The 10,583-nt window shown below is 28.3% G+C and overlaps 1 protein-coding gene across 1 annotated transcript in view; it reads right to left on the reverse strand.

Annotated features, from left to right (window-relative positions):
* Positions 1-5,075, reverse strand: part of LOC117177180 (PDF receptor) — a 130,595-nt gene extending 125,520 nt beyond the window's left edge. Inside the window, exon 1 of the mRNA XM_033367693.1 lies at positions 4,992-5,075. The gene's annotated coding sequence lies outside the window, so the exon portion shown is untranslated. The remainder of the gene's footprint in view (positions 1-4,991) is intronic.
* Positions 5,076-10,583: the final 5,508 nt, after the last annotated feature.

Here is a 10,583-nt window from a genome sequence, read left to right on the forward strand (position 1 = left end):
ATCGATGGCCTGGATTGATTATCGGAAAGCTTTCGATTCGACCTTCCATAGACTTATCATCTGTCTTTTGGAAATCTTAAAGGTTCATCCGCAAATAAGTTAGGTGCATAGAGAGATTGATGCCGCTTTGGAAAACTAGATTTACTATCTCATCTGAAAAATTAATGGCATCCCTGAAGATCCCGAGCTCGTTGATAGAAGCGCTATACGACACCTTTGCGCTGGAGAGACTTATACATACCTGGGCGTGCCACACAGCCGCATTCAGAATGTTACATCTGTAAAGGATACTCTCCGAAGCAGATACAAACGTCTCATCCGGCAAATTTGGTTTTCTGAACTGTCAGCGAGGAACAAAGTATCTGCAACGAACATGCCTGCCGTCCCGGTTGTACTCTATTCATTTGGAGTAGTTCCATGGACGAAGAACGAGCTCGGATCCCTTGATATCGGGACAAGAAAGGTGAAATTAAACGTGAACAAAGGCATGCATCTTAAGTCTTCCGTTCCGCTATTTTACATCTCACGCCGTCAAGGTGGTTGCGGAATGTTGATTCTTGAATGTCTTCACAACAGGATTATTCTGGATACAGCACATAGAGTTGCAAATTGAAGAGACCCTCTTCTTAAAATAGTCAGGAATCACGAAGAAGTGGGCAAAGGAGCGTTTCTGTACAAAGCAGCGGAGGAGGCTGCTGAAACACTCGGACTTAACTTCATTATTAGGGGTGAGTAAAATCCATAAAATCTTATCTATCTCGAGTACTCACTCCTGAAAGCCCGGATTAAGAAAGTACAAGAGAAAAGCTTTCGTGAACAGTTCCTCGATAAGAGGATGCACGGTATCTTCCACAGAAATGTGAAGGATCAGTTAATGTCTTGTGAGCTAACGTTTGCTTTTCTTAAATCGCCCGGATTGAAGTCTGATACGGAGGGTTTCATTTTTGCATGCCAAGATTGTATAATTTCCACCTTAACATACCGTTGCCACATTTTGAGTCAAGACGTTCCTGATGATAGCTGCAGGGCGTGCCATGCACACGCTGAGCATTTAGCTCACATACAATCTAGATGTCCAACTCACGCGGGAACGACCTACATTCAAAGGTACAATGCGGCACTAAGATTGCTTTATTATCATCTCTGTCACTCTTACGGCATTAACCTTAATATCGCCCCTCTAAATGCTCCTAGGGAAATCGAGTCAATTGTCGAGAATGGGAAGTGCCGCATATACTGGAACTTTATATTCTCGACAATTGTTTCTGTTGCTCACTCGAGGCCTGACATGGTTCTTCTTGACTTCGAGAAGCGAGCCATGTTTGTTATCGAATTTTCGCCACCAGCTGACAAAAGCATCATAGCCAAGGAGAATGAAAAGAAAGAGAGGTATCGAGACCTTATATGGGAGTTGCAACGATTAAACCCGGAATATTCTGATAAACTAATCGTCCTTATCATCGGCGCTCTTGGAGGTGCCAAGCTTTCATTCGCTAATGGCCTAAAAAGCATCCTTGCGTGTCAACAATATGCCAAAACACTTGCGGAAAAAATGAAGAAGGCGGTAGTCCTAGGGTCGCTCCGTGTTCTTAGGATACACGAGGCTTTTGCTGGATCGTCGTATTGATTCCGTTACAGACTGTAACCACCTATCTCACGGTCGTGAGACGTGGTTGTGGCTGAAATTTAACCGCGATTTCGCTGGGAACGGGTGCAATTTTCCAGATTAGCACCCACTCTCGGCGAAATCCTGCGGTTGTCCTTATGACAAATTTTTAATTATATATATAACGGTTTAATCTAAATTTAATTCCCTTGTTTGTTAAAAATTTAGCTATTTTGTTAAAAATGCAATATATTTTGATTAAATGGATTTCAGTATGGTATTTATACTATGTTAATTTTATTTTAAAGAATTTACTCTCTTATTTTTGGGTAAAATCCCCTATTTCCTCTGTCTCTTGTTTTATTTTAGGCGTTTATCAAATAAAATCGAAAAACAAGTATTATCTGAAAGGGGGAGAGGGGGTTCGCAATGTTGACGCCCCTCTGGAGGGTTTAAGCTTTGTGTGGTATTCTGTGGCGAAAAAGTGGACGGGTGGAATAAGTGTTCAAAATAGCGTGACGGAGTTTTTGATTGGCTCCTATTTTTTTTTTAAATTTATTGACATTTATAAATGAAAAAGAAAATCTATTGCCAAAAGAAAAGGAAATCTAATTTCCTAAAAAAATAAGTACCTTGTTTCAAACTTTACTCACCCATACCAAGTGATATTAGTGGGGGGGGGGGGTATATTCCATTTGCATAATTTTCATTATAATGGAAATATTTACGTAATGAAGAAGGAAGGGAGGAAGGAAGACGAAGGAAGAGTGATTCTTGATTCTATTTCAGGAATTCTTCTTATCAAAAATATATTTATATATAAAACATTAATCAGTAATTAGATTTCGATTAAATAAATATATTCAATTTAATGATAATCTAACCATTTTTAAAAACATTTAATTAAATTTGTATTTTGTAAAATTATACTAATTTTATAATTATAATGGAGAAACTCCTTTTGTGTGACAAGATGTAATATTTGTAATTATATAGTCATTTTTAACATACAGTCTCTCAGACGTATTTTTAAGTTTCACTTAGGTTCTGAATACGTATTTGAAGTGAGTTTAATGTAGATTTAAAAAAAAAAATTATCACGTTTTGTTAAATAAGGAAATTAGGTAATAAATTCATTAAATAAATAAATTTGTATACAAATCTGTTGAACTTTACTTGTCCATTTTAGAGGGTGAATTTTACATTATTTACAGTAATATAATATTTTAATCTGTGATGCATTTTTCTTAACTTGACCACAGACTGAAGTGTAGGTCAAAGTAATTAAAATTTTGGTAAATTAATTTCATAAAATATATAATACATTGAAGTTATAAAATTAGCCAACAGTTTATTAAAACTATATAAGTTTTTTAAATTCTGTAAGACAAGAAAAACGAAATATTATTTTTAATTAATGCATAGAAACTCAAGAAATGAAAATAATTTGCTTATTATTTTATACAATTGTTATAAATAAATATGATACACAAATTGCAAAATTGTGTTATTATAAAAAAAATATTTTTGCTAAAACTGCTTCGTTAATATAATTATAGCATTCAATTACAAAAATAATAGAAAAGTTAAAACAAAACCATTGTTATAAACATTTTTTTGTAGCAAAATATTTAAATTTGAGGTATTTCAGGTATTTTCAGTTTGTTTTTTTCGTATAAATTGCTGCATGTGCTCCTACAAATAATATAGGTTTGATAATATTTTGTCAAATATGAACATTTGAATATTTATGAAAAAATCAAATTTGTCTATTTTTATGGTTTATTAATGTTTAATATTTTACCCAATATTATTAAAGATACATAATTATCAGGAATGTGCCTAGCCATTCCGTCGATTAAATAACACTTAAATTTGAAGAAACCTCAAACTTAAATATTTTGTCAAAATAATTATTTATAACAATGGTTATTGTTTAATTTTTATATATCATTGTTACTAGCAATCATTCGTTCAATAAATTAAATTGTTTTTAGTGAAGAAAATTGTTTTCAATTCGAAAGGATAAAAATTTCCAATTTGTTTCTTTAGTCTGTTTATAAAATTTTGAATTGTTATGTGTTCTCAATATTATTAAACACATTACCTTTGGAATATTTCAGTAATTCAGACGATTTAGAAAATCTAAATCTGAAGAAAATTCGAAACAGTTTTAGCGACAAAATTTGTTTAAAAATAGTAATTCAAGATAATTATAAAGTTTACCTAAGGAGTTACTGAAACGTTTACAATTATCAAATGAATAATTTAAAAAAATGTTTTTTCAATTTACAATTCGAAATTAATAATCGGACCGAATTTGCAGGCTCTAGACTTTTTTGGCAGAAAAAAGAATACTGACAGAATCTGACTAAACATTTTTTAATTTACTCTATTAGTGCAAAAATAGTATAAATTTGTGTGTATGTAGAGTTTCAAATAGTAAGTAAGAATATACTATTGAAAATGATCAACATTTCTGTTGGACATAGGAATTTTTTTAATGAAATAAAAATTACGTTTTTTGATTCGGCTGGATTCACAATGATTTTTAAAAAGTTAAAGTTTTTTCCTGTCACTTACGTATTTAGTGTAAATTAGATTAGCAAGCCATGATTTTTTTTTAAATTTTGTAGATTGGTAATGATAGTTTGAAAATCATAAAAAATGGTAAAATGATCGAAAATGAACCAATTTTTTCTTGGAAATATAAAATGATGATTTGTTACTTTAATCCAATCTAAATAAGTTTCGGCTAATTTTTTGTTGTTGATCTTTTTACAAATAAATGTTAATTTAGTTGAATCCGAAAAAATAATTTTTTCTTCATTAAAAGAGAATACCTGTTTTCAGTAGAAATTTGTTTCATTATTTAAAATTTCATATTCACTCTTGCTACTTAAAATGGTACATACAAAAAATGTATACAATTCCAATGAGTTTCTTTTTACGTTCTGAAAAATTGAACTTCTAACTTTTAAACGTTTTAATTTAATGTAAAAATATAAAACTAGAAGCTTTCGAAATTGAAAATTTTAGGATCTTCATGAATTAATAAAAAATTCAGGGGTTCGAAATTGAAAGATATCGAATTTAAACACTTAAACTAAATAATTTAACAATATAAACCCCGAACTTTTAAATATAGCCATGATTCTTTCAAGCACATTTTTCATTTTAAATTTTGATTTGATTATGAAGTAAAGATTACCCGAAATTCACGAATAAGATTTTAATTTTTGAAAATCAAAATCAATATTTTTTTTCTATACTTTAATTTTCCTAAATAAATTGTAAATTATGAAAATAAATTTTATTTTTATTCACACAAATCTGTCCATGTGCGAAGAATTGACACGTAACTGAAGTTCGTATGCTTTCTTACCTGATTTTTGTAGTTTATTACACTGTAAATGTGTGTTTATCAAATCACGAGCGGTTTGGGGGAAAATAGAAACGGAACTTCCAACCGTGTTTAAGTACGCGCACCAACTGTTCCTCTTTTGCATGCTGCCCCGATGCATCTTTTTCCGCCCGAACTTCATTGGCTCCAAATTCCAAAGTTTCGTCCAATCACATTCCACGATTTTCAGCTTCTGTGCGCCGACTCTACATCATGAGGGATATTCATTCGTGGTTTCCAACCCGGACATTGTCAGTGAGATTGCGCAAAAAAATCATTGTCAAGGTTGGAGGAGAAAAAAACAATGATACGCGGGTGAAAAATACTTTTTGCAAGTACTTTCAATATCGGTCTCAGAAAATTCGTCATTTTGTTGTACATGATTATTTTCACGCTTTAGTCACAAATGAAAAATACATTCATCGCATCGATTATTGTTGCGGTCACGGTTACGTAACTTCTTAGGAGCCGTGCTTTAATTACGCAAAGCTCTTCTCTGAAATGTTGTACTATGTATCCACCTTTGTCAGGGTCCATGATCCCCCCCCCCCCATCACACGTAATTTTTTGGACTTAATTTTTTCGTTAATTTATTAAGGGTCAGCCAAAAAATACATAAGGCAATTTTCGGGAAGAGGGAGTTTGAAAAATCTTACTGTTTCTTATGAATTAACAAAGTGTGTATTTCAAATCCCAACCAACTTATTAATTTTTTATCCAGAAAAGGTGATTTCTCAACAAACAATGTATTGATAGGTATTTAATGAAAAAGAAATGATTTTCATTTTAAATCTAAAACAGTTGAATTAAAACAAAACAGAAACAGATTCATTTTCAAACAAAGATCAGTTACATTTTTATCCTAAAAGATTACATCTCTACCAAAAGAGATGAGTTTTCTACAAAAAGATGGTTCCTGAACAAAATACAACAACTTTTAACCAAATAGTTGCATATTTAACCAAAAGGTATAAGTTGTTAATCAAATAATTAAATTTTTAAACAAACAAGATACATTTTTAAGCAAAATTAGATTATTCAAATTTTCATTACAAAAATGATTGTTAACAAATAAAAAAACGAATTGTCTACAAAGCAGTTGAATTTTATATCATACTGTTAAATTTTCTCCTAAATTCTTGAATTACCTAGATAAAAAAAAACTAGTTTTCTATAATTTAATTAAACCAAGAAGACAAAATTTTCAAGAAAATACTTGAATCCTCAACTTGAACATCTCAATTTTTAATCAAACAGTTGCAAAAAAAATATTTTCTACCACAAGGGCGAATTTTTAACAAGATACATCAACTTTCAACCAAATAGTTAAATTTTCAACAGAGAAGATTAACTTTCAACCAAGATGATGAATTTCCAATAAAAAATGCAACAACTTCATTCAACCAAATAGTTAAATTTTGAACCAGATTAATTTTTCAGAAAATACATGCATTTTTTAATAAAATTATGAATCGTCGACTAAAAAAAATGCATTTTTAAACAATATATTGCATTTAAACAGATATCATTTTAATTTGCTGCTACATATATGAAGACAATATTTCCCTATTTAATATTTTAGCATTAACAAATTTCATATTGAAACCCTTGATAATTAGTTTTGAATTCAATAATTTTCTAATTCAAAATTGTAAATTGTTATGTGTAAATTTTAACAAAAAAATTGTCTGTTTTTATTAGTTGTACTCTTCTAAGGGGACCTACAGCTTTAAGGTGGGATCCAAACCACCAGAGACAATATTAAGCTGAAATTCTTAAAATTATGCAATTACAAACATTGGAATCATAAATGTAGCCAAATTGTTTTTTCTTCTTCAAATTTTTAGAATTTCAATCATCTTTTCAATTTTGAATTTTTATATAATGAGTTCTGAATTTTCACGGTGAAAGCTAAATTTTTTATTTTCCGCTTGCATATTTTTTTATTTTGCATTCAAAATTGAAATGGTTGAATTTTAAAAAGTATTATTAACAATTTAAAAAATAAAACATTTTAAATTATACGAATTTACTGAAAAGAATTTATATCTCAAAGGTTTTGAACATAAAAGATGTTTGTTTGTTATAAATAGATGGTAATATGTACTACATAGCTCCTGAGTTTGAATCTTGGTAAGCCCTTCTCAAACATGGTTTAGCCGACATAAAGCTGAGAGGATGCATTTTTTATGGTAGCAGAAACGTTTTAAAAATATTAGAAAAAAATGGAATTTGTCTGAAAATCTTTTCTCTCATGTTTTCAAAATTCGACGAAACAAATAATGAAGATTTTCTGGAAAGTTCTACAATTTTTACTAATTGTCATATTTTTTTGCAATTTTTGCTTATATAAACTAGAAAAGTATTCTATTAGTTTCATGGGAGCTTAAGCATTTTTGAGAATTTTCTTAAATATTTATTTTAATTTTTGCTTATAAATGATGCAAGATTACAGAAGAGCAGCAGGTATTTTTGCAGACATTTTCTAGATGCGTAAATTTTATCTAAAATTTTGGGTTTCATTCGTTTTTTCCGAGAAAAATGTCAAAATCCGATTTTTCAGAAATAATTTTTTTGAATGTTGAACAGTGGTTTACTAAGAACCGCACTCAGGAGGAACGAAGCACATATTACTACCATCTATCTCAAAAAAATACTTATGTAAAAAGTGGTATTTTTTAGAAAATCCAGTTTGATAAATTAAAAATGTTGAAAAAATATCAATTTTTAGAAATTCGCAGGTAATCTCTGAATAATTGATACATACAAAAAAATTTCTTTTGATCAAACAAAAGAATGCGTATTCCTTTATTTCCATCATAAAATCATGATCGTACATACATAAAAATACCAAAAAATGTTGACACCCTAACTGCCTAAGGATATTTTTCAAAATACAATATATAAGAATTGTTATAAACTTTTTTGTTTTATGCAAGATTTGGTACTCTTGATTGTCCAAGTTAAGATAAAATTAAAAAATTTTCGGAACATTGATAAATTTTGATATTTTGTTACACTTTGTATTTTATATTAATTTTTGTCAGTTTAATTGATTTTTTCAATTTAGTCTGAAGACATTGACGTAAAAATTGAAGATTTTTAAACACTATTTTTTGCATTTTTACACATCTTTTTAATAAAGAAAAGGCTTCAATCCTCGTTTCAATCTAACAACAATCTATTGGAAATAGCGGGTGCTTCTGGAAAGCAATCATGCTTCCTGCCGCCTGCGTGGTTAGAACCGTTCCTAATTGAATTCCTTCAAAATAAGCAGTGGAGGGTGGTAATATGCTAAACAAGTCTTAAAATACAAAGAATATATAAAATCTTAAGTTTCTTTTGTGTTATTCTAGGATTAAAAATATCTTTTAAATATTTTTTACAAGTTTTAAACTTTTAAAGATTGATTTTTTATTTGCTATATAGCCAATTCGAGAAAATGTTCCGATCTGTTATATCCCAAATTAAAGTATAAGATATCGGAATAATTAGATTAGTATTTTTTTATTCATCATTCTGTACAAAAATGTTATCTATGAAAACAAAGTGATTTTGAAATTTCTGGAATTACTACTATATCCGCAAAATCATTTAACATTTGTTAACCTTATTAGTTTGAGGTAAGATATTTGAAATACATAATTGCTGCCAAGTATTTCAGAGGACTTTTAAGATTTTACAATATGCTAGAGAATATTTTAAGGCTTCAAAAGCTTTCAATAATGTATTTGATTGAATCTTCCCGAATCTCTATAAATTTCATAGAACTTCCAAAAACTTTCAAAAAATATCGAAGAATTGAAAATAGTTTAGGGTTGTTTTAAAGTTTCTGAAGATCTTTAAAGATTAAAAAGAAATTAAGAGACTTCAAAGAATATCATCAGATTTCATGTAACTTCACGGAATTTTAGGAAATTTTATAATATTTTAATGATACTTTAAGTAATTTATTCACAAGAACTGAAGAATTTCAAAGCATTTTAACGATTTGGAGAGCTTTTCAATACTCAATGTTATAATGGGTGAAAAGGTAAAAAAAATTAATTCATGATTTCAAGAATTTTCATATATTTTAAAATATTTTAAATGATTTTAAGGTATGTTAAAATATATATTTTTACGCAAAATGTCCAGTTTTCAAATCTAATATTTCGAAAGTATTAAAAATCTAATTTAATTTTACTTGAACTCCCATATATTAGTCTTCTCGTTTTACCACTTGAACGCGAACGAAATTAATGTATTGAAAATATAAGAAAATAATCTATTAATATTATATAACATAACAAAATAAATAAAGATTTAAAAATTAATAAATTATAAAATTTTTAAATATTTGAAATGATTGATTTGTTACTTCAATCATTATAATTTATTAATATTATATTATTATATTTAAAACAAATAATTTTAGTATTTTTGTGGCATAATAACATTTTATTTCCTTCATTAGAACATAATCAGATATTCAACTACATTTGGTTGAAAGATCATTAATTTCAGTTCAAATGTCTACCATTAAATTTTTGTTTAAGAATTTATATATTTTAGTTAAAATTTTTATTTTTCATCTCAAATTGAATTATTATGTTAAAAAGTCTTCTTTATTAGTTAAATGTTTAACAGATTTATTGAAAATACGTCTTTTTAGCTTTAAAACTCAACAATTTTATTTTATTTTTTTCTTGACTAAGAACTTTTTTTCAACTATTTTATTACACATTTATATTTTTGAATGCAAAATTGATCTCTTTTTGAATGAATTTAATCTTTTTGATTAAAAATGCAACAATTTGGTTAAAAATTAATCTATTACAGTTGAAAATTATATTTTTTTGTTTATTTAATTTTCGGGTTGAAATTTTAAATGTTTTGTAAAAAATATCTTTTTTTAGCTTAAAAATCCAACAATTCGAAATAAACTTCAACGATTTAGTAGCAAATTCAACTACTTGCTAGAAAGTTGTTATTACTCGTTAAAAATTAATTTTTTACTTCAATATTTATTATTTTAATTAAAAGTTTATTTATCTAGTTAATAATTAATTTTTTAGCCAATAATTTATCTTTTCCACTTTTAGTTAAAAATTTATTTTTAAGTTGACAATTTATGATTGAGCTGAAAACTCGTAGTTGGCGATTCAAGTATTTTATGAAATTTTCATTTTTGTTGTTTAAATTTAATTGGATTCATTTAAATTCATACTTTTAGGTACGAATATTGTCTAAAAAATTCTTCTTGGTAGAAAGTTCAAATCTTGTTGAAAAATCGTCTTTTGAATTGGAAAATTTACCTCGTTTGATAAAAATTTCCTCTTTTTGGATAAAATTCAACCACTTGGTAAAAATGGAATCTCTTTTGGTTAAGGATTCACCTATTTTGTTAGAAATTCGTGTTTTTTGGTTCAATTCAAGAGGCTTTCGATTTAAAAGGAAAACCCTTTCTTGTTTAAAAAATTAACAATTACATTCTTTGTCCCTAATCGTCTTACGTTCTTTTTAGATGACCTGTAATTAAATCATGAAAAAAATCTTGCAAGAATTGCGTAAGATTAGTGGGGGGGGGGGGGG

This window comes from Belonocnema kinseyi, chromosome 7, assembly GCF_010883055.1.
Source record: "Belonocnema kinseyi isolate 2016_QV_RU_SX_M_011 chromosome 7, B_treatae_v1, whole genome shotgun sequence".
NCBI lineage: Eukaryota > Metazoa > Arthropoda > Insecta > Hymenoptera > Cynipidae > Belonocnema > Belonocnema kinseyi.